Consider the following 25,543-nt stretch of genomic DNA (forward strand, 5'->3'; position numbering starts at 1 on the left):
CCTCTAGTTAGGCGGGAAGGGCTGCCATGGACAAGCCTGTAACTTCTTGAATTGTTTTTGACCGTGCACTGTATTGCCGTAATGCCAATAAACGCTTTAAACGCGTCCTGCTAGCGGCCATCAGACGTCTCGGCCCCTCAGGCCCCTTTTAAAGGAGATCTGGCTCGGTTCGGGACCGCTGGGTCACTCCCTACCTTCGGGTGCTCTTGGTGCTCTGGGAGAATGTGACTGGGTGGGCTGGGGTTTGTTGCACTGACCTCTGGGTTTTCTTTCCTCGGAGGGGCCAGTCTTGGCTTGCAAGGGGTCGCAGTGGCAAGCGCTCTCTTCGTGTCAGCGGGTTCAGGATTTCAGGACTTTGAGTTTAGCGGCCGGAGACAACCCTGCCTGATTTGTGCCGGACTTGGCGTCTGCCTGCGAGGAGACACAACTCTCCCAGGCACGGATTCCCTGGTGGGCAGCATGGCCCATATCGCTCACCCTTTCAGTGAATGCCAGCAGATGGATGCAATTAAACCTCGGCGGTGCTCCCTAGCTGGACACCGATCCAGGGTGTGAGAGGGTTGGCCATTATGCAGTGCCTATGGGCTGGTGTTCACCGCTGACAGCTGTAGCAGGGAGGAGGAACGAATCATGGGTGCTCCCAACTTGCCCGTCTCACGGCAGGGACGGGAGCACGGCAGGACCCCAAGGGCTCATGAGAGAAAGAGCAAGAAAAAAAAAAAAAAAAAAAAAGGCACTACACACATATTGGGAGAATTCAAATATCTATGTAATGTTATTAAAAATAATAAAATCCCAGCAAAACAAGGGCTCTCTTTTAAAGGAAATCTGAGGAGGGCAGCGAGCTAAGTGAAAGCTCTGTTTTCAAGGCAAGGCTGGATTAGTTCCCTGCACATAATAGCCGGTGTGTAGGAATTGCAAATGAACATCACCAGCAGTGCTGGAGTTACCCTCTTTAAATTAATATCGAGCTGGCTTCCCTGCACAACGTGTAAATAACAGACATTTCTCAGCTTTCGAGGCGAATGAAGATTGAAATAAACATATATTTATATTTCCCCGCAGTTTAATCCAAGAAACTCCTTTCCCGGGGTAGCCAGTCAGCAGTGGAGGAATTTGGAGCAACGCCCCCCCACCCCGACCTGTTTTGTGTGTTAAAAAACCCATCAACAAAGCGGCACCAGAGCCCCGAGCCGTACCCGACGGCCCACAGACAGGGGTAAGGCCGATCTCCGGCTCAGCGGCGGCGGGCTCCGCTGCCTCAGACAGCGGGGAAGCTCCGCGCCGGCAGCGGGGCCGGGCGCCGCTCCCGCCCGGGGCTCGCCCCGCTGAGCGCGGCCCCTCGGTGCGCTCCGAGCGCCCACCGCGGGCCGGGCCCCAGCGCCCGCTGAACCCGCTCCTCCATCCCGCCATCAGGCGTGCGAAAGGGGAAGGTAATACATCTGATCTCCCGCCGTAAAGAGGGGAGAGAGAGAATGCTGTGAGCTCCAGGGCTTTCAGACACTTCAGAAATTAATGGGGGAGGGGAAGGGGCTAGGAAGGATAGATGCATTGGAAACGGTAAAATAAAAACATGATGCGAAGATATATTTACTGTCAGCTCAGAGCCAAAACATTTATGCTCCCACGCCTTTTTTTTTTTTTTTTTTTTTTTTTTTTTTTTTTTTTAGCATATCGGAACTTAAGTGATGCATTTTAATTATTTTAGGAAAATAAGCAAGAAGGCTTTTTTTCAGAGTCTAAATAAATAGCAGAGTGTTCTGCTCTGATGATATCTCTGGCTCATGATGGCCTCATCTATCCAGCCACTACTGTGAGCTCTGAAAACCTGGGAAGAATGGTGTATTCCTGGCAATTTCTGAAAGGAACTATCCATTATTTTAGGGTTTTCTGAAACAAAAATGCAAAGAATTTTCTGATCGTCTGAGAGGTGAAAAAGGAGCAATATTTTCCTAAAGCTTCAGCTCAGTATTGCTTAGGCCTTATGGGAATAACAATTTTCCTTATTTTTCAAATAGTCATTTAAACTCCTTGCAAATAGTAGGAAAAAAGTACACATTGCCCTAAGAGAGAAGACGCTGGATGTCTTGCAGTCTCTGAGATCATCTTGGTGATTTCTTTTTCTCTGCACTTCCCCTGTCCCTCACCAATACCCAGCTTTGATCTAAACCCTGACAACTTTCTTCCTGCATACGTGTTCCTAATATTCAAGAGATTGCACAGACCTTTCAAAAGGAGAATGATACCCTGAAGAGCCACTTTTTATTTTGGGGAGAGGGGAGGAGGATAACCCTACTTCACCTAGAAGTAGTTTCCATTTGATTGCAATTGGAAAAAAACCCAAACCCCAAAACCCACCCCTCAAATCCCAAACAGAAAAGCAAGCACAAAACAAATCCCAAAGCAAGAGAGAATGCAGTAAAAGAGAGCCTCTTTATGTTAACATTTAAAGAAAATCATGAATCAGTGTAGTACAATTGTAGGGAACACCAAACCACACACACAGAAGGAGAAAATATCAGTCATAATCTCTGTGGTTAAAAAAAATCGAATCAATGATAGGTTTCAGTTCTCTGCAGGAACACCTAAAATATTTATGACCAGCAGGGCTTATTCCACAGTTTTCTTTTCAAACAGGATATCTTTTCTCATATTCAGTAAAGATTTTCATAATATTTCTCTTGCTCCTCTCCCCTACACTGTCTTCCATTTAGGGTAAATGCTGTCACTCAAACATAGCATCCTGTTCCTGTCAGCTCAAATGAACTCAGTGAAAAGTTCAGAGTACCTACAGGCAAACTCCTTTTTTCCTCTTCATATTTTCATTGCATCTTCAAGATTCATCTATGGAAAGCTCAGAGCTGTGACTCTGGACTCTGTTCCATCACTCTGAGTGGTGCGGAAACTGTAAAAAAAGGGGAGAGCTAGAAAAGTCACAAATTTTTAGTTCCTGATTCAAGCAGAACAGCAGCATCAGAACAGCAACCTTAAGGCTTTATCAAGGAAAAAAAGATAGAAGGCAGAAGAAAGAAAGCTTGACGGCAGTGAAAGAAAGCAAGTAGAAGCGTTTTGCAGTACAGAATGGTACTACTGATTTCCAGCCTACATGATTCTTACCCCAAAAACAGAGCAGACCACAGCCTGCAGTACCCTGAAAGGTGACAAGAGATAGTGTAGGTCTTTGGGTGTCTGATCAGTCCGTTTTACATTTGTTAATGTCTCTAAGAGTTTTTTAACACATGTCCCTCCCAGCAGAGCCAAAAAGTGCTCCCTGCCTTGTTTTCATGTAGATCCTAAGGACATCCAGACTTTTTTTGTAAAATTCCACCATGATCCCCATTGAAACTATGAAATAGTGTTGTTGGTGTACAGGAAGAAACTTGGGCATGGGGACTTTTGTAAGCAGGTGTGTACAAGTAAGCATGTGTGAGACCTAGCTGCCTCATTCTCTCCAAAGAACCACCTCTCTCTCTTCCTACAACACAATAGCATTCCTGACACTTCCATTTTCACTCCTGTTCTGCCAGAGCCCATTGAATCTTTGCCTCCTTGCCTGATAATCCAGAAATATCACTGGAAGAAACAGACTAGCAATAAAAAGCTGTAAAAAAAAAAAAAAAAAGGTTTAAATGTACTCAAAATGTTCCTGATTGATGGAAACAGGTGGAAAAGATTTTTGAGATTATTTACGTAAATGTTGGAAGCCCCATGGATCTAATCATTCAATGTCAAGTTTGCAAAAAACCCCCAGAGATTAATGTAATCTGAGCAATGTCCTTTCATTGAAAAGAAATAGATGAACTTCTGTAGCTCTTTCTCCTGTAAATTTCTAGGATTGATACTTCCACAAAAACATAAGCCAAGTTATAAACCACCTTGGTATGCTCATTTAAAAAATCAAACATTTCAGATTTGTTGGTGGAGTTGAAGCTGAAAAAGAAGTATCAAACCCAGTGTTGATGATGCTGAACAATGTTGATTTACAGTGTTATCCTTACACTTCAGAAATAACAGGGTGCTGCCAAGAAAATGAGTTTTTCAATCTTCCTTTAGGTCTATTGATTGGGAGAGACTTTGAAACTTCCTTCTGGCACCTAGAATTCATTCACTACTATTGAAAACCTGCTTGAAGTTTGGAGGAGGTAAAAATCTCACAATTAATTAATTAATTAGTAATGAACTGGTAGGAACTGAATAAATTACTGAAGTCATGGGACAAAAAGATCTATTCTCTTTCTTTTTAAGATGTTGATCTAGTATTGAAATATCACGAAAAGCACTACTCTCTTTGCTCATACCAATCTTCATGAAAATAATCCTCAAGTCTGGATGTATGTATTTGGGTTTTATTTTTTAGGGATATGAACTTTTCTCCAATTCTATTATTTGTTTTGGTTACTTGCTCATTGATAACAGTAAGTCTTCTGGGGCAGTTTTTGCAAGATACTTGATCTCAGTGCCTTGTAGGAATTTCAGATATTCTCTGGGTAGATTATGTGCCCGGTGGGAACTGGTCTATGTATTGATTAAGAAGTACACTTAAATAACTTGGCCAATGGTTTAGAGAATGCTTCATATAACTGTGTATTTTTTCATAAGTGGGATCACCCTCCATGCCATGCAGAGACTTGATTTCCACATGCGCAGTGTGGAACAGGAAGCCTGATGTAAGAATCTATGACACTCCTGTACACAGAAAGAGGAAAAAAATCTGCTCCTGATGTGTGGCAGTCTTTTAAGAGATATAGATACTTTTTGAGGATGAGGAAGATGGTCCTGATTTACTCCTCTGCACTGAAGTAAAGCCAGTGCTATCAGCATGTGGGCTCCATGCCAAGCCTGATCTCAGGCTTGCAGTTTTGCTTTTCTGCTCTGCTACTGCAAAATAAGTTCCTCTGCTCTGAGACTGAGTGTGAAGAAGCAGCCATGTTGGGGCCAATTCTCTGAACATGGACCTGAATTAGCTTTCAGAGATATTTCAGAAGCCATATGTCAGGCTAGAGTTTGCAACGTTTACCAATGCTTTTCCTCATGAAGACATGATAAGGAAAGGACAATTGAAATACTTTATGTCCAGAATACTGCAGAGTGTTGCAGTCTAGAAAGCCAACCATTTCAAATCTCCTAAAGCAGAATGAGAAGGTTGAAGGAAGTGATACTGCCCCTCTACCCTGCTTTGGTGAGACCTCACCTTGAGTACTGCATCCATCTCTGGGGTCCCCGTCCAGGAAAGACATCGACCTTCAAGAGCAGGTTCACAGGAGGGTCAGCAAGATGATTAGAGGGACGGAACACCTCTCCTATGATGAAAAGCTGAGAGAATTTTTTTTTTCAGCCTGGAAAAGAGAAGGGTTCAGGGTGACCGAATTGCAGCCTTCCAGTACCTGAAGGGACCCTACAAGAAAACCGGAGGGGGAGTTTTTATGCAAGCATGTAGTGACAGGAGACAAAGGGAAATGGCTTCAGACTGAATGAGATTAGGACCTCTTTGAACCCAAACCATTCTATGATTCTATGGAGTCCTAAACAATTTTCTATTGCAATGAATTACTGTAGAAAAGATAGTGTGTCTTAAAAACAAGATAACAAAGGGGAATTCATCATTGCTGGTCTTGTAAATAGGGACCAGAGACCATGACATGGTAGCTCTCCTTTACTGAGGAGCCCCAGATGTCCAGGGCACAGCATTTGTTTTTATTTCAGGTTTTCATGTTTTACATGTTCAGTTCATAGGGTGAACTTCTCTTCTGGATTTGTAAGTATCTAATATATTTATCTGCAATTCATCTATGAATGCTCTACCTGGACTGAGATCTGTCAGTCCAAATCCAAACTCCAGTTGTAGGTTGAAGGTTCACACCTCAAAGTAGAAAACTAAAGGCCTGGTATCTCACTCTAAGAGTTATTTTCATGTGTGCACAATACTATTGACTAAATGGACAAAGAAGCATCTCTGCCCAGGACTTGTATAAAGGTGGCTGGGATGGTCTGCTTTAGGCTGCTGCATATTTTAGACACTAAACTCTGAGAAGAAGCTTCCAATTTAATAAAAAGTGATTTGAAAGTTGCTAAGCAATTTCTAGAAATCTTACTTTTTAAGAAGTCCATTTGTTTGCTTAATTTCAGGAAAAGGTTGCATGTTATTATCTAAGTTGCATAAATCAAAAGAGAAAAGCAAAAAGGAAATGTAATAGGACATTTTCTCTGCTTTCTGTCTTTGCAATTAAAACCCTTTTAATTGTCTTGTGGAGTTTCATCAGGTATTCAACAAATGTTATTTATGTATAAAACTTCAACAGTTTATTGACTATGCAAGAACCAAAGGAAAAAAATTAAACAGGTTTGTCATATGGTATGTGTTTATCTTAACCTTTCTTCTTCAAAAATCTTATCTACTAAGTACTTTTATCAGACACTAATTATACTCCTTCTGAAAAGAATTTCTCCAACACCCTTCAGTGCCTACACCCTTTAATCATATCTCATTACATCTACCTAATCCATCTCTTTCTCGCATTGCCAGGGCTCATTAATAGTTTTAAAAGCCAGTCCTGGATATTATCTTTCCTTTCTGTAGGAATACAAATAATACAAATGCTGTTTTATTCCTAGATTTCATAGTAATTTGTAATTAGATCAAAAATTATTTGAAAAGATTGAGATTTTTTTCAGAAAATAACTCTAAAATATGTGACAGAACAGCAGTAGAATCTTATAAGTCTTTTCACAAATGGTTGTTTTTATAAGGTATTTTAGCAGTGGATCAATGACCACTTTGAAATGAAGCAATTCTGGACTAAAATTTAACAGATACTGTGCTTCACAGATATTTTATAGGTGAGACATGTATCACCTTGTAAACAAAGTGGGTGACCCAAAGGATTGTGAAAGGAATGATTGTGAAAGGAAAAAAAATGATTGTGAAAGGAAAAAAAAAAAAAAGAAATTATGAGGACAACAAAAGGCCTTCCATTATTCCTTTGCTCTGTGCATGCTTTACATCAGTGCAGTTTGAAAAGTTTATGTAAAATGTCTCCAGTATAGTGTCAACTAAAGTGAACTGAATGACTCAGAATGAATAATTGGTCAAATTTTTTTTTCTGTTTCCCAATTGTTTGCAAACAGGCTACAAAATTCTTTACTACTGTTACACTTCAAAATTATTTGTAAATCACTTCAGTGGGTAATCCTCAATCTATAGACCCTCCTGTTTGTTGTGAGTTTTGACAATTTGTAACCTATATTTTATTCATTCATTAAGTAACTTATGTGAATTTGTGCTCCTGTTTTCAGGATAGATAGGTCTACATTATGCCATCTTGCCTCTGTTGAAAATCTGAGCAGAGTACTGGTTAATTTTCAAAAATTAACATGTTGTGATCATGGCTCTGAGGTAAAACCAGTTGCCAAATTTCAGCTAGGAAGATTGTTTTCCTCCAGATCTGATTAGAAGAGCCACTAAGAGGTTGTTGTCATCTCCTTTTGTAATGAATAATATTACCATGTTCTATGGATTATCTGCCAGAATTATTCAATATATTGCAATTATAATTTCAAAAACCTGTGACATTTGTTCTCATCCTCTGATACACCTTAATTCTAGCTTTTGACTAAATCCTAAATTAAGTTAATACCATGATTAAGGAAGTGATTATTTGTTGTTTGTTTGTTTTTTTAAGAACCATGGACACAGAGTATACATCCATTCACACTGGATTCCTTGAAGGTAGGAAGAGCAAGCACGATTTCCTGAATTTCAGGAAACTTGGGTTAACCAAGGCAACTTTGTATAACTATTGCATCTATTTAATGCTTAACTGTGGCTTAAGGGCAGCTTTATGGATCCTTTCAGTCCCATCTGATCCAATGGAAAATTCAGAATTTATATTTTACTGTGAAATTAAAATATGTTTGTAGGCAATACAACTGATACATCATACAAATACATTCAGAATAACTGACATTATTCACAAAGCAAATGAATATAATCTGGAGTGTCATCTGTAAATATGGTACTGGTTTGCTATGTTTGTAATTACTGCTTCTTTTCACTGAAGAGCTGATTTATGTAGGTCAACACAACATATGAAAAAATTGTAGATATAAAAGTTACAGTCAACTGAATCTTGCTTTTGGAACTACTAATGAATTTGAGCTGAAAAATATTTTTGTAAGTATTCCTTATTGCAGAACTATTGTATTGCTTTCAGGAAGCAAACAGAAAATGTCATACCTTGAGTAAACCTAAGGGCAAAGTGTTATTTCCCAATCTGTGAAAATATGTGTGTTTTGAGATGAATTTTTGTTTCACACTGAAAATAAAACTCTTTGGAACACTTTTATGTAATAAAATTGCATATGTCTGCTTTGGGACCAAATAATTTTTTTTTTTTTGTTTGTGTGTATTTCTCTTTCCAATCCTTTGTTTCACTCTCTTATTAGGAAATTACTAAATTGACAAGCCAGGATATTTAGAACATTACCATTGTAAACATCATTAAATCTGACACATTTTTATGGAACATTTTGGCTTCAGTGGAAAGATATATTTAGATGAGAAAAAAAGTTGAATAAATATAACCGGTTATAAATCCAGTCAAACTGATATTCATATTCAAATTTGAACTAATATTTACATTATATTTTTTCCAAAGTTTCTTCAGACCAAATAATTTGAGTAGACCTGGGTTATGCTAACAGCTCTCTACCCAAGTGTCTTGCTGTAAGACAGGTTTGGACTTCACAGGGAGCAGGGAGCTGGGGATGTTTCCAGTGCATTCTCTTGTCCATCCAGTCTCTGCCATTGGATTCACCCTATTATGGTCACCTCAGTGTCTGTATCTAAATGCTGTTATTGAAATTTACTAGGGATAGAATTCCTTCACAGTTCACATTGATACTTTTCTTTCATTAGCTCTCTGTTATGTTTTTTCCGTTTTGCTATAGCTAAGCCTAATGTTAGTACTATGTTTCAGAAAAGTGGAAAATAGTGCTTTTTTTCTTCTAGTCCTGCTTTGGTAATTGTTTGTCAGGACTCAGAATCTATCACGGACTAGATTTTATTACGGCCAGTAGGATTGTTTAGTGGCCACAGGATTGCTATGGACATCGTTATTGTCAGAAATCAGTGCAACGTGTTTACAGTTAGCTTTCCATTTTCTTAGCTCTAAGTGTGGGGCACAGAAAATGGCTAATGCAGGAGTAATAAATTATTTGGAAATCCTGTCTTTCTACAAAAAGCCATTTTTTGGCAATGGATATCTGTGTCAAGTAAACGAAAATACTGACCTGTAACAAGGAACCCTTCATATTCCAGTAGAAAGCATCTTACCCTCTTCACATTTAGAAATCAAAGATAACCTCTACTTTTAGGAGAGCATGCTCTACTAATATGAATGGAATCTTGAATTAAAGAAACATTCCTTATATGCAGTTTTTGTAATTTCAGAACAGTCAGATTTTGTTTAAGACATCACTATTTCTAAAGGGTAGCATAAAGCATTAGAACCCAAGCAGAAAAATGATCACTAAATCCAAGACAAGAGCTGAAGTTAGAATGTTATGCCAAAGATCCGATTCCACAGTCATTCAGAATTTTAGGAGGGTTAAGAAGGCATTCTACTTTTACACAACTATTTGCCTGCTTGCTCTTCAGACACAGGATGAATCAGCACAGGGAATTGAAAAGTGGAGTTGTCAGATTTGTGAGTGCTGCAGATTACCAGATATTATGTCCATCTTCATTATCTACACCTATTTTCATGGGACAAAGTTATTGGATTTTAGAGTACAGGTTGCAACAGATACAGAATTGTCATGTTTCTTGGAAATGACATTTGCTCAGATGCAAACCAACATTTGGAATGACATATATTGGTTTTTATGTTGGGTTGAAGTAAAGAAGAGAGGTGAAGTAAAGGGATGGAAATTATGGCAGTAGAAGTAGAGTCATTAGTTAAAAGTATTGCTTGAATCAGCAAAGCATTTTGCAAATTTAATGGAAGAAATTTCTAACTAGAAAGATATATTGCAGTGAAATATCACAAATCTACCATGAAGACTCTGGCTGTAAGTTTTGCTGTCTTTTCAATCCCCTGCAAGCCAGTAGTTTTCATTTATCTGTTTAATCCTGAGTGTCTGCTCAGATCTGTACAGAAACACAGTAATAAAGTCTGCTTGCCTTTCTCTTCAACAAACGTCACAGCAGACATTACCAAATGTGAATAGTTGCTTTTGTTTTCCTTATATCCTCTGTAGAATGATGAATCTTGATGAAATATGTCATGGAAGGCTCTAAGGAAATCATGGATTATCAGGAAAATGAAAAACTCATCTTTGTTAACCCATGTACATTTTTTCTCCCAAGTAAATTAACAATTCAAAATTTTGCACTAAACTTCATTAATTTTCTTCATGAATAATTCCACTTACATCTCAGCAATTTCTGTGTGAGAGGGTGAGAAGACTTGTCCTTTTGTATTGCACTTGCTTGTATAAATGTAAATAAATCAGAAGGAGCTAGTCTACTGTCCACGTTTGACAAAGGAACATAATACTCTTCACGTTTATTGAAGTTTTTAGGTTACTTGAACAATGTTCCTGTTCAACTTAATTGTGACTGGAAATATTCTTAATGAGCACCCTACAAACTGTTATATATATGTTGGATAATGACACACAAAACTGGTATAACATCCTCAAATTAAATCCCTGAGGAGCCTCATTAGCTACAGTAGGAACAAAATACAAAGATTTAGTGAAAGAAGAGAAATATGCCAGTCTCAGACAGTGACATTTTTGCACTTCAGCATAAGCTTCATTTTAAGTCAGTAGTTCATAAAAAAAAAAAATCACATCTTTAGTGATCACAACTTGCCAGTGGACATTACTTAACCCTTGGCTTAATCTCTAGTTATCATAAACCATCTCAAATACCAGTAAAAGTTTAGAAATAGTTATTTGTCAAAACTGTATATGTTAATTTTTTTTCTTTGGTCATACAACAGCCAAATAAGCAAATGTTTCCTTTAGCTCATGAAGTCATGCCATGGTGTAACTTTAAAGCTAATTAACATTCATTGGCAAGACATTTAAGATTGTATGTAGGTTGACATAAAGACATTTTTTCCAAAAAGTTGTTACATTTTTTCCATGTTGTTGCATTGTGGATTTTGTGCTTAGCATCTGACATGTTTTCTCAACTACTGCTTTTTAATGAAAACACGAAAGCACTCTGGGGAATGTGATAAAAGCAAAAATTCTACGATCTCCACAAGGTAAATGACAGCATGGAATTTGTCACATCTGGATCAAAAATATTTCATCTCTTTACCTAAATAAGCATATCTAAACATGGGTAATTAGGATTGTAATTCAATATAAGTTTCCTTTAACAGCTTCTCCATTTTCACTGATAATTTCATTTGGTCATAAGCATTCAAATGTTGTATGTCTTGCTTTTCTCTGTTTCAGACAAATAAAAGATGATTTGAAAAAAAATTACTTTTTGTGTCTCATCCCTTTTCCTATTAACACTTTGTATCTTATTTTTCTCTTCATAGGAAATCATCGTAACTTAAATTTTTAAATTGTATACATGTAGAAAATAACAGAAACTATTTTTGAGACAACAGGATAAAAACCAGCAGCAATGTTGATAGTACTGAAACTTCAAAACCAATATTTTTTGTTCAAGATAGTGAAATTTTGCTCCTTACTCACACTGGTAAAATCACTTATACTAAATGGACTTCTTATATGAACAAGCCATGTGAGCTTAAGCATTGCTTCTATCTACAAGAATTACCTTATAAATATACAGAAGATTTGTTATTGTGCATTCATAGAAACATAGTATTTTAATTCAATAGTACTATTAAACATGTTAAAATTTGTTCATTTAAAACACACTTCACAGAAATCAATTGTTCTAGGACTTTTATTTAGCTGATTAAAATTTTTTAGCCAGCTCATGATTTGAAAGAAGAGTTTTAATGGAAAGATACTTTTAAAATTGCATTTATTCACTTTGTTTTTCAATGAAACTATTTTTTAATAATTGTAAAGGCAGAGACAAACATTTTGTTTCAGTTCTAGTCACATGTCTTGCTTTGAAATTAAGATAATCATACCTCCTTGCTGAGTTGAAAATGTTTTCTTTAAATTTGGTCATAGGTCCTACTATTCAATTAATATAATCATACCTTCTTCTGCTGCTGAAAATAAAGCAGTTGTTTAATTAAACATGCCAGTTGTTTGTAATATAATGTTACAGAAATACTTGTTTGAAAGAAAGGATAAAGATTTATATCAAACATTTCAATCTGACAAGTAAATTACATTTCCTCTACCATAAAGAAAGGTAAGGCAGGAAAATAGTTGCAATATAAGAGTAACTAAGGTTGTTGCACTGAGGAAAAGCACACTTGTTCTCATTACTTGGAGATATGATAGTCATCAGTCTACAAAGGTGACCTTTTCCACTCTGGAGATTAAAGCTGAACATTTTACCTTCTTAAAATAAGGAAATAGACATTATTTTGAAATTGTAACTATATTTTAATAGCTAATCAGTTCAGAGATGAGAGAAAAAGTGTGAGATTTTAAATTTAAGAAGTGAACAGAATGCACCTGAAGAGTATCTGTACCAACATTTTTAATAAAAGCAAGAATTAAGTTTTCTCTAAGGGTTTAAAAAGGTCTACCTATCCTCTCTTGCTTTCCCAATCTCAAATTATGACACTGTGTGTCTAAGACCTAAAAGAGTAGTCACTCCGGTACTGAAGCTGGCATAAGTTGCAGTTTATCCTCCCTTGCAGGCAGGTTTTCCCATTGGAAGCTCTGGTGCTGGAAATGAAGCACTTCATGGTCTTCAGGATTTTATTGAAGGGATTCAGATGTTCTTTAAACTGGCCATATGTTAATTTTTTTGAAATGTAAACTTATTTTTGAAGGGAAAAAGATTTTAAGTGATCTCTGCTATCATTATGAGCAGTCAGAGCTTCTTGATGCCTGCCTGTCTGAAATCAGAAAACATCTCTGATAATAAATGGATCATTTGAAGAGAAGGAGGCAACAGTATCCACCTGTCATATGAATCTTTTTCAAATCCTGAAAGACTACTGCAGTGTGCTTTCATAAGCCAGCCTCGGCAAAATACGGACTTTCTGTTGGTATCTGAAGAAAAAGGAAGCTTAGCAGCTTCCATCAAGTAATTGCTGAGATCTAATAGTTAAAAAGTCAGCTGAAATGATGCTTATGCCTAGTCTTCAGCATTCCATGGGCATGGGGAGCTTTTATTTATCCCTCCTGGGCCACAAGAATGAAGATGGGTATGATTTTTGCAAGGGTGAAATAGGTTGTCTGTCAATTGGGTTTAGGCGACAGTCTGTCTGCAGGCCGTAAGATGATCTGCATAGTGCCAGAGGAAAGCAGGCAGAATTCCTGGCTTGCAAGCACAGATATTGATCTACCTTAGCCACCTAAACAATGCCTCACCTGTTTGCCTTGTCCATACCTTATTTTACGCAGTCTAATGCTTGTTTTGTTTGACTTTTCTTTTATTTCTGTGGATCTGAGCTTTGATACACTTTGGGGAGTACATAAACACAGTGTTGTACTTGAACATCACCATCCTGCAGAGTAATCTAGTGGCTCTGGACCACCCCTCCCTGCATGAGAACAGCAGTGTTATTGAAAATTATGAGTGAGCAACTAAGTAAGTAGGCCACATACACAAGTGTTTGATCTATCGGACTAGTGTCCAATGACATTGAATGTGAGATGCTACTAATTACTGCACTATGTACTCCCAGTTAAAATTTCTTAAACTGGAGCTACTAAAAGGGTCTATTTTTATATTTTTTTTTTCAGCTGATGGTTACAAGATAAGCCAACACAGACTTTAGAATCCTATCTACTTATTTTGAAAACAACTATGTTATTGTGTACTGTCTCAAGCAGGAACGAAATAGAAAACGGCATTCATTTTCCCAGTAAAGTATAACATAAATATTTTACCACCATTTATTATTAGTTTGCCATTTCCTGCTGACAGCAATTCCAACTTTGCCAGCAGGCACTGTGTCTCACAATCATATTATGTTTGGAACAAATTAAGACAAACACAATTTCTTATAAAATAAATGAACAAAATTTGCAACAAAAACCTCTTCTGAAGCTAAATGAGCATTTCTTTTAAGTGCTGACACTTGGTATTATTTAATTTGCATACAGCACATTTCACTTTTACTGGAAAACAATGAAGTTAACGAAGAACGAAGTCATCTGTACTTTCAGGGATAATTGAACATTGCTCGATTTAGAACTGTTTTATATTAATGCTGTGAAGGAGCAGCCTACATCATGGTAAGTTTGTCAGCAGTTTCAAACGCAAGCATACTTTTGGCCCAGTGACATATGAAGTGGATGGATCAAAATGGAATACGAAATAGACTGTAATGACACTTAATTTGAGCTGATATAGAAATACTTTAAATACAGGGAGTGACACTGAGCCTTTTTCTTCCTGTGAGACATAATCCTCACTTCATAAGATTAGTTGATGGTTTAAGGTTAATAAAGAGAGAAATCTTTATCTCATAAATTTGCTCTTGTCTATGTACTTTCTCTTAGGCACTAAAGTATTTTCCTGGATGAAGTGGGACAAGTAAAGAAAATGATTTATGCTGGGACTGCCTTCCAGTTTTTGTTACAGGTGCGGTGAACCCATGATTTGACTTACTCCCCAAAGGCTTTGAAGATACACTCCACCTATAGTACCTTTTTGAGACTTACAGAGTAGAAATAGATAATACCTTTGGATTTCTGGTGTAGAAAATTACAAACAAAACTAATTGCTTAGAAATAAAGAACCTCAGACATAGAACTGTAATCAGAGGTAGGAATTGGTCCAACTCATTTATGCCTCACTTGAACTGAGTTTGTTATAAAAGTGCAAACTTTGAACTGTACATTCCTTTTTTGATTTTCCCCCCTCTTTGCTGAGTTCACTCTTACTGAAGGCACCCAACTGATAGCATAGATACCAATAATCTTCAGACTTCTATGCACTACATGCAGCATTTCTAAAATAAATTCCCTGTAAAATTCTGTAGATATGCTCCAAACTTTAAATCAAGTAGCCCACCCTTACAGATGAAAGGCTGGTTTAACCTCTCCCTGCTGATTCATTCTTTGGCCGCTCAGCTGGGAATATCAATTGTGATAGTAATTCTTCTTCTTTAAATAATTTGGAAGGGTGACAAATTATAGCTGCCTCAGAAATTTTGCAGTCAGGAAAAAAGTGCAATTTTAAAATATATTCCTTCAAAAAATTTAAATAAGCAATACAATTAACTAGCACTTACATTTTATTAGCAATAGCAAGTAAAATTAATAAGTAAATTCAATGAAAAAATGATTATGTGTCACAGTATATACTTTTTGCATTGACATTTCACATAATCTGACTTTGCTGAGAGGAGAAATCACTCGTCTGTTAAAATTACTTTTTAAAAGCTGTCAAAATTGGAAAACCTGCTGTCAAAAATATGATGAGAAAAGTTTAAAAATGGTAAAGTATGTTGACTTAGACAAAAAATATTACCTTTAGAGTGGAAAACTTGAATATTGTATCATTATCTTCTACACAGAGGAAAAGCGTTATCTTTTTCCAAGCCATCCTTTTTTTTTAACATTTAAAATTTATGTTTTGCATTTACATTTCAATATGAATGGGACTTCATCCAATTTATGCTGCAGCAGAAGCTGAAAGTAGCAGGTATTTGGACATTTATATTTTAATTGTATGCTTGCATTTTACGATTTTTAAAAATGACAAGATTCACAGGCCTCTAAGGGTGAAGTCCACTGGTCATCTGCTCTCTGGTCCTGCAAAATGCTGTGTGCAAGGGCCCGTGGAATGGAGCTTGGCCGCTGGCTGGCTGGTAGTCTGCTAGCAGAGAGAGGTCCATCCTGCTTTCAGATGGCATTTTGGCATCACCAGTGGTCACAGACCCTGCTTCTTCAGCGTGTCTCCGCTGTGTTTAAGAAGGACAGTTTCAAAGAAGGTGACAATTCAATCTCCATGCACATTCAGTCTTTGGCCTCTTTGTTGAGACTGCCAGCAAGGATGCCAATTACAGCCATTCAAAAAAGCCCAGATATGCTGTGGTAATAATGAAGTACAGATTTAGAGGGATACAATCCAAAATCATAATTAAATGGAAATGAGAAAAAACCAGAATTTGAAATAAGATTTGACTAAGAGATACAGAAGTATATCTCTCTAAGTACATCCCATTTTTGCCAGTTATTTTTTCAGCCATTGCTGCCTTTAATACAGCCACTAATAATAAATTTTCTGTAAACTGCTGTCCCTGTATGCATGCAGGTAAGACTGACTGCACGTGAAGCAGTGAGAGTTGCTATGAAGGAAGAGTGCACATGGCAGTAGAAGCTGACTGTGTTGTCTTAACCACAGTTCTAAACACATTCTACTCAGAAGTCATTAAACTGGATGTGGGGGTGGAAAGTAATCAAAAGATTATTTTGTTTTTTGCTTCACTAATACTTCGCATCTTCTGGCATTATGTCTGTGATGTCCTTTCACTCTCACTCATGCAAAGGGAGTGAAGTACTTTTGCCTTCCAACACTGTTCCTTGAAGTACAGCCTGATTTAATCTTGCTGTTCAGCCTACATTTAATACATCTTGAAATATCCTAATTTTTTCCAGTTTGGAGAATGGCTACAGAAAACTGTTAATGGCAAGATGACAAAACATAGAGGGAAGCCATTCATGCAAATGATATTTCTGCTTAGGTCATGAATCAGAGCACTCCATGGTTTCTGTTTTTCTTCCTCCAGATCTGAGCAATTCTTTACCTTTCCACATCCGAGTGCCCTTGAAAGATTTTTCTTTCCAGGTTTTCTACACAAATGATGCTTTGCAGTTTTTCTCACAGAGTTTTTCTGGCCCACTTGTCTGCTTCTGCTGCTTAGACACGTCAGTTCATGTCCTTCTTTTAAAATTAATTTGCACTCTGATGGCTCAAAAAATCTTTTCCAACCTAATCCAGTAAGCAGTATTGTCTGAAGGCTTGAGCATACTTTGCTCTGTCTCACACTGACCACAGAAAGGTTTAACAGTCTTTAAATGAATTTGATCAAATGAAAAAATTGTTAGCAGAGCAAATGGGAATTTAGAGTCAGATGTGGGAGGCTGCATCTCTTGCATTTTATAATCAGCCTGACTCACTTCAGGCTGTGTGGGGGCTGCTCTTTCAGCTCATGAATGCCACCACATCAACACAAAATACTTTGAGGTCCATTTATCTGTCTGTCTATCTGAACTCCCACTTTGTTTCTTGAGTGCCTCTGGTGCGTGTTGTCCAAGCTCTTGGCACTTATTTACTGCTTTAGGTTGCAGCAGAGGAAGGAGGAATAATTTCACCGTAGCCTAACACACCTAACAAGGATCCTACTTTTGATTCTACTTTGAATTCTAATCGTGATGAAAACAGAGATAGCTGACCTCTAGTAGTTACTTTGGTGCAATACAGAATAATATGCCATTGCTCCAGAGAAGACAAGGAGATATACATTTTGATGAAAATTATCTGAATCTATTCTGAAGAGAAGTCACAAGGGAAGTATATATTAGGACATAAGGCATTTTGGACTGCTAATAAAATTACTGCAAAATCTGACCATACATGGCAAGATGAAACATTATAATCTGAAGCCGAGATAGGATAAAAAGGAAATTAATTAAAATCAAGAGATAAATGAGAATTTAAAGAGCATGTGTAAAATATTCTTTTATTAGAAACCTAGTGGACCCTTCCCTTGTATCAGAGCTGATCAGGTATCACAAGAATCTCAAGTACCCCTGTGCAAAATAACAATCTTGCTAGTGATCCTTTGGAAAGGTTGGGCCATGCTGAGTATAATTCTAGTGAGCCATGAAAAAAGGTATATACAGGTACAAGAAGATATTGGAAAATATGACTCAGAGACTCTTATGTCATTGGAATAATTTGTTGAGGAGGTAAACAGATAAAAATAGAGGATAAAAGGAAAATTTCACTTGGGCTTCTTAAACTCAGCCTTGCCCTATGTAGCTGGCATTTATATGGCAATTATACAGATTTTAATACAACTTTACAACAGTAGACAGACTTAGTGGTTAATTTATATAATCCCTTTTGTTAATTTAAACAGCTGATTGCAGCCATCTTCTATAACTAACTGCTGAGATTTAAATTAAGATTACTTTAGTTAAGGAGCTATTAGAGACAAAAATACCATTAGTGTCTCTAAATCTGACAGTTTGGAGAAATAAAGGAGTTTATTCTAAAATGTCTCTATATTATTGCTATTATTACCACCTTCCATCAGATTTCATTTGCCTGAGAGCTGTATCAGCAGACTGCAGGTTCTGTTTTTTCATCACCCTGATCAGTGCAGCCATGATATATGGGAAGAAAGAGGAATTCATGCTTATAAAGCCAGTCTGTACTCTCAGTAGAGCAGACCATCAGATTAGCCAGAAAGCACTTTTAAAGAGTGGAGAAGCTAATTAAGACACAAGGAAGATCTATAGTACTTCCATGGAAACTCAGGCTCATTTATGAACTGCTGCTGTTTTTATGCTTGTTATGTGTTTTAGGTTAAACAGTGTTTTTAATGGCAGGTTTGTTCATCACGGAGGAAATTGCACAGACTCATCAGCATTAATGCACCAAGGAAGAAAATACAGGCAGAAATGTGGTATGGATGTATTGCCAAAATACTAAAAAAGCATTCTTAGAGACAGAAATAAAACACACGTGCTTGGCTAAAAGAGACATCTCAAACATTTTGATATTGTGTAGAAAGAAGCTGGCCTTTGGCCTGGCCATTCTGTGTCAAACCAGGGTATGTAAAGGCTGAGAAATCTCTGACCCCCCTGGATTATGTGGCACCAAGAAAGTTGATGGAGACCGTACTGCAAATCATTTTCCTTTCTAGCACAAATGATTCTAAACAGTACTTGTAGTGTTCACATAACTTTCTTTAACTTTAAACTCTTGAGCGGAAGTAATTTCGCAATACAATTAGCATAATTATTGATTTATCATGCATCAGCTGCTCCAGGTTAAATGTTTGAGCCTTGACGCTTACTGTGAAGATAATTCAAAGTACTTCATGATCTTTATCATGTATGCTGTGGGATTTCTCAGACAGCCTTTGCCACAGAGCAGAGCACATCTGATAACTCATTACTCTGTAATAATTTTTTGTGTTTCAAAGTCCTTTGGATTCAGAAGTATTATGGAAATATTTGAAGTATTCAAGAGCTATGTAGTGGGTGCATAAATCATGAGATTGCCTTAAAAACTGAGACATACTTGAACAGAGTGAGAAAGAATGGAGACATAACTAGAGAGAAAGGTAATAATAGAGGCAGGGACAGATATAGAATTAGAGGTAGATATATTTATGGATCTTTTTGCTGACATTGATTCAGGCCTAATTTTCAAGATCTTTCACCCAACTATTTTCATAGCACATAGAAGTGAATTTAAACAAAATAAATAAGATTTAATTAAATTCATAACTTTTATTCTTGTTTCTAATAAACCACCAAATTATCTTGACTGTTTGCAACAAAATCACAGCATTCAGCAATTCTGTGGTTTTTTTACACAACAGGTCTTCAGACTGCTCTTGACTCTAAAACTGACTTCATGTTTAGCATGTTTTTAAAAAATGAAGGCTGTTTCGCACAGATTCTTTGAGAATGGAATTTTCCTTTAAGCAGCATTGCAACGAACCTACTGTTGATGGAAAGAATTATTTTCATCTCACCTTCCCATACGGTGCTCAAAAAGAAACACGATAATCCAATCTTAAAAGAGAATTCTCTATATTCAGATATTGAAAATATAAAATGGTTTGGAATAGAGGATGGGGCTTGCTATTGGATTGATTAGAACTTGGGTAAACATTGTTTTTCTTGTGAGAGATATTAAAAAAGGAGGTTGAATTGATCTGAAAGATTTTAAGATAGAAGAGTTTGATAAGTCATCCACTTATCAAAGTGAAATGAAGAAAATTGATACCAGTAGTTTAAAATCAAACTGCAAATGAACTGCAGCTACTAAAGAATGTGTTGCTTATTCATTTACTTAAAATAGCATGCCCAGCTCCTAATCCCTGTTGTATTCTAATAATGACAGAGACCCTGTCTGCTGGGTAAGCTTATGACTCAAATTCACCGATTTCAATATATTTTTGTATTCGTACATTTTTCTGCATGTGTTCCTTTTGCTCTGTCTTTTATTATAACCAGAAATGAGAGTAGGCTGTAGAACTGAAATCAGGGAAGTAGGGATTTTAGAGCTTTCTGATTTACAGAACCAAGAGAAAAATATTAAACTACCAAAAAATAGTTATACTCTTCTGCCATCTTCTCCCAGACAGCTTCTGATCATACTTCCTGTAAATCTCCACACTAACTTGAAATGCTGGTTTTAAAATCTCCAATTTTTCTAAGCTCATAGATTCCCTAGATCTTCCCGAATAAGACTGTACTTACATTTAGATGAAATTCTTACAGTACAATTTCTCTCAGCTTTATAGTGACAGCAGCAGTGACATACCAAAGTCATAATCAGTTCATAGCACGATGTATAACCCACTCTTCCAACTTTGCTATCATGAACTTTTGTGTAGGAGGATCAAATGTTGGCTATTAATGGTTTCTGGAAGAGGCAAATGAAAAGAAGAAATAGGACAATCCTCTCTGTATCTCTCTTAAGAGGAAATCATCAAAAGGAGAGCGTTTTGGTCAAAATGAATACTTCGGCACTTTAAAAAGTCATGTGCAATAAAGCATTTCTGAAATGTCCTCATAGCGAAAGGATTTTAACAAATGAAACAAGAAATTATAATTCCATATCAAAAATCTGAAGAGGGAGGGAATATTTTTGCTGTGTGCAAGCTGAATCAAGTTAATGAGGCATCTAACACTGCGAAAAGAGCGTTCTCTATAAATAAATCCCGTCTGATTGGGATATATTAGTCTTCTGATAACACTCTATAGCATACAGATGCTTTGAATAGAACGTGTATGTGTGCAAATACTCAGATCTATTGGAGTTACTGTTCTCCAAGTCCTTGTCCATGATGCATATTGCAGTCATTTTCATATTTAAGCACTGAATAAAACCTCAGTCTCACTCCACTGCCCTGTTTGAATAGGTAGGTTTAGCAGCTAGGCTCTGTGAAAGCTCTGCAGATCGTATTTCACACACAACGATGTGGCTAAAGAGCAGCTGTGTAGCCTGTCAGTGGAGGACTCTTCATCTGCTTGCCCCTCTGGTGAGCTCTCCCAACACTTTGCTAGCACTTTGCCAACACTTTGGTAATGCTTGTGCTTTCAAGAGCTTTAAAGGATCAAGGGGTGAGGCCTCGTGTCACAGAGTACTTTCGCCCGTCACTATCCTGGCTTTATGCTTCTATACATCATTGAGACTGTGGTGACTCTGAAGGAAGCATGGGTAAACAGCCAGGAAAAAAATTAAATGAAGTTACAGTGTCTGGAAGCTTTCTCACAAGTCACTGTATGTTTGCATTCAAAATCTCTAGTAAGAGGGTCAATTCATTGAGTTTTTTTTTTTGGGGGTTGTTGTTGTTGTTGATTATTTTTTGTGAGGGAAAGCATTTAGAAAGTTCCTTTGAAAAATGTTTTCCCACTTTTTTTGCTTGTTTGTAAGCATGTTTTTATTTTATCCTCCAGGAAATTGAAAGGTCTTTCTTTGTGAAGTATCATACTCTTATTTTTCCTTGAAATTGTGCTATAATTGCCTATGCATTGTGTTTTTGCATTTTTCTAATGGATTTTCTTGATTTGGAAATATTATTTGTTCTCTCCCCAGTTTGATAACAAAGAGATGGGGATCTTTGGAGAGGGTGTCATACTGCTTTGTTGTGGTCAAAAAGGTAACCTTGAGTTTTGGGAATATTGTGGAGGAATTCAGAAGTTTTAGGAGTATTTATTGTGTGTAACTCAGAACAAAATAAGTAAATACCTAACACTTCAGTTCCAGGAAAGACTGGGAATCAATAGAGCATAATTAACATGCAATCCTAAGAAAAAAATCATACAATACTTATTTTCTTATATATTTCCTTCATATATAGTAAGGTGTCTGTGCATAGTGCACAGCCTTTTTTTTTTTTTTTCTCCTGAAGACTGGGCAGGAGGGGGTTTAATTTTCTTTTCTACATAAGAGTGCTTGGTGGAAAAATTAGCTTTTGAATTAAAATGCAAAACTTATGACGAGCTATCAGTTAGTTATTAAGACATTGCCTATTCGAGATCACAGGAATTTAGGGCTCAGTTTTTTGAAGTCAAGTACCCCTCCGTGCCTTTTGAGGATCTAGATCATTTGACTCAGAGTGATAAGACTAAGAGTGAGTAATGATATATTTAAAAGTGTACCAACATGTCTAGTTAGGAAAAAAACACTTGTCCTGTAGTTAAGGATAATTCAGTGTTACTTTATAAGAATATTGCATTAAATTAATGCTTAGAGATACACTTCATCTTTGCTTGTTTTATTTGTGCTCAATTTTTATAGTACACAACTTGAATCAAAATGTTTTTTAATAAACAAAATCTTAAGACTCTATGATCAATGCCATTATGCTTTTTGGAGAGGAAGACCTCCCTGAAAAGCTGATATCAATCATTCTTGTCTGAGGTCTGAAGCAAATGTAACCTGCAAAGGCTGGTAGCTGGGCTATCTGCCATCTTTGCTGGCAGCATAAAGGCTCCGGATACAGTGTTCTAATAGAAGGAATATGGAGAGAAATCTGTCTGTTTTTAATGTGTGTTAAGTTTTTGAGATTAATTCATGTTTTTATGTATGGAAACAGTGATCTAGATTTCAGGGTCTATGGATGGTTTTCCACTTCTGTGCCCTCTGGACAGTTTGTTGCCCTGTCTACTATTCCAGCTTTCCACTTTATGTAAGACCATCCCTGTTTTTGAGGAATGACCTGGGACAATTATTGGTCCAATATCAAAAGGTACAGAAGTCTTGGACAGAGATGTTGGCTTTGCTGTATGAATGTACAGTGCTAGTAAAAAAGAGCCACAATAAAGACAGTGGTCAAATGAAACGAGGACAGGGTGGAAACTGCTTCATTATGGCACAAATGGACAGTTAGCAGTCATGCAGAATAGGGAGTGCTGAATACTTATTACTCAGGATTTAGCTACACAAGTTATAATTATCAGAATCTTCCAGTACATTTTTAGATTTCCTTTCTGTAAATGAAGGGATTGTACAAATTGCTAATCACTGGATAAAAAATATTTAAAGGGAATACACCTTTAATATCACTTATGATGTAAACACAAACCCTCATTTTAAGTGATGATTGGAAGAAAGACATAAGAGCATGTGAACAAGAAGAATTATTTTAACCCAGCTTTTATATATGCATTAAAATGTTAACATTATGACACTCTTCAAAACAACCTATAATATCAAAATATAAAGGTCCTTCTCTTTTTATGCTAATAAGTAGTAGTCCAAAAAACCCCAAACCCAACCTTCAGAAAAAATATACAAAAATTTTTTTCCTCTGAATACATATTTAAAATGAAGACATGATGACAGCTTTCATTTGAGCACTGGACAATTTTTTTTCAGAGTTTGCTGCTGTTCATGCAAAATAAGTTGCTGTGATTGCAACATATGTATTATATGGCACATATGCTACCTCTTAGATAAAAGTGTAACTCTTGTGGTTCCTAGCATTTTTCTAAGGACATACAGTGTTTAACAGTAACAGATCTTTTTATAATACTTTTGCCATGTTTTTGGCAACTAAATATTTTTTCTTTAACCTTTCTCATTCATAAGTTAAATTTGTTGTTAGAGAAAAATGGAGTGTGGAGGTAGAAAGCAACAGTGTGAATAAGAGAGCAAGAGTGTTTTGACTGGCAGTTTTCTCTTTGGCTACCATTTTGTGTTTCTTTGTTGTAATGCAGAAGGGCAATAAATTGCCAGCTGCAAACAAGGGTCTGTTTAGCTGTGCACAGACAATCATATACAATCAATGGCGGGTTAAAATGATGGTGTGGCACTTTAGAAATTAGGAATAAGAACCACTTCTAAGAAAATGTGGGTTTATTGTCTAATTTCTGACATATACAGTAAAATACATATATTTTCTATCTATTTGTTTGATTGTGTTCAGTCCTTAAACCATTCTAAGGGTGTGGGCTTTGAATTATAGTATGTTGAAACATATTTTTACACACATGATAATGAATCACAGCAATAAGACAAATAATCAAAACTCCACCCACAGTACCAATGATTAAGTGTTTCATCTTGAGAATATTCCCATGAAACCAGTGGAACTAACCATATGAAGGATTTTTACTACACGTGAGTGAGGAAGACATCAAGCCCTTCTTTGGGGTTGAACATGAAGGAAGCTTTCTTTAAAGGATAGCATTATTTGTTCCCTACCGAAAGCCTCAGTAAACGAAAGTGGACCTTCAGTCTTCTCCCTCTTCCTCCCAGAAATGATCCCATTATACTGGTAGTTCATAAATATGCAGTGAGGCCCATCTGTTCTATCTTGTGATTTAAGATAGCGTCCTGTAATTCTTGGCGACGTCTGGATCTGATCACAAAGGTAGCAGAGGCAGTGCTGAAGCCACCATTGCTCTCAGGTGTGTTGGCTCAGGGCTCCTGAGGGGCTCTGACAAGACTATCTGTCAGAAGGGATCTTGTGCCCCCCTCTGCTGCCCATGGTTGAGGACAGTGCTCTGCTCACAGAACACTTCTGACATGGGGCTACCTGTGCCCCTGGAGGAGGGGCCCCTTGTCAGTCTCTAGAGCACTTGCCTAGGGATGCTTTCCCCAGATCAGGCCAGAGCACACCGTTACACTGTCAGGCTCTGTCTTCAGATGGAGATGAATTTTTAGGCAATCTGTAGATCTGAGCTTACTGTCAGAATTATGAAAAGCCTTGGAAGGAATTCCATAAATGTTCAAAAATAGCTATTCGTAAGCAACAACAGAATAGAAGTAACAGTTTGAGAGATTTTTAAACTCAATTACTTGTACATATTTATACAATATAGTGCCTGTCACAGATAATGTACAGCAGATTTATCATGCTTTGTTATCTTAAAGAAGAGTTTGTTCTCTGAATGACGTATGAAATAAATTGCAAATAAACAAGATGCTGCTTAATAAAACAATTAGTTCTCTGCAGGCTCTGGCAGTGTTTTCTGAATTCTTATCAGCCCTGGTTTACAGCTGTAACTTCAGGATATAATAGGAGATTGAATCGTATACAGGCAACAAAACAGATGATCAAATTCACAAGGGATCATATCAGGCTTTTTCCAGTACCAAAGAAACATATTAATCCTTGTCACTGTTTTTTGAAACGCTGTGACAGAAATAAACCTGTACTGTAACTTGGCCCTTTTAATGAGCTTCTGGAGTGTGGGCCTTCCACTC

This window comes from Pyrgilauda ruficollis, unplaced genomic scaffold (genome assembly GCF_017590135.1).
Source record: "Pyrgilauda ruficollis isolate IOZ18807 unplaced genomic scaffold, ASM1759013v1 scaffold63, whole genome shotgun sequence".
Classification (NCBI taxonomy): domain Eukaryota; kingdom Metazoa; phylum Chordata; class Aves; order Passeriformes; family Passeridae; genus Pyrgilauda; species Pyrgilauda ruficollis.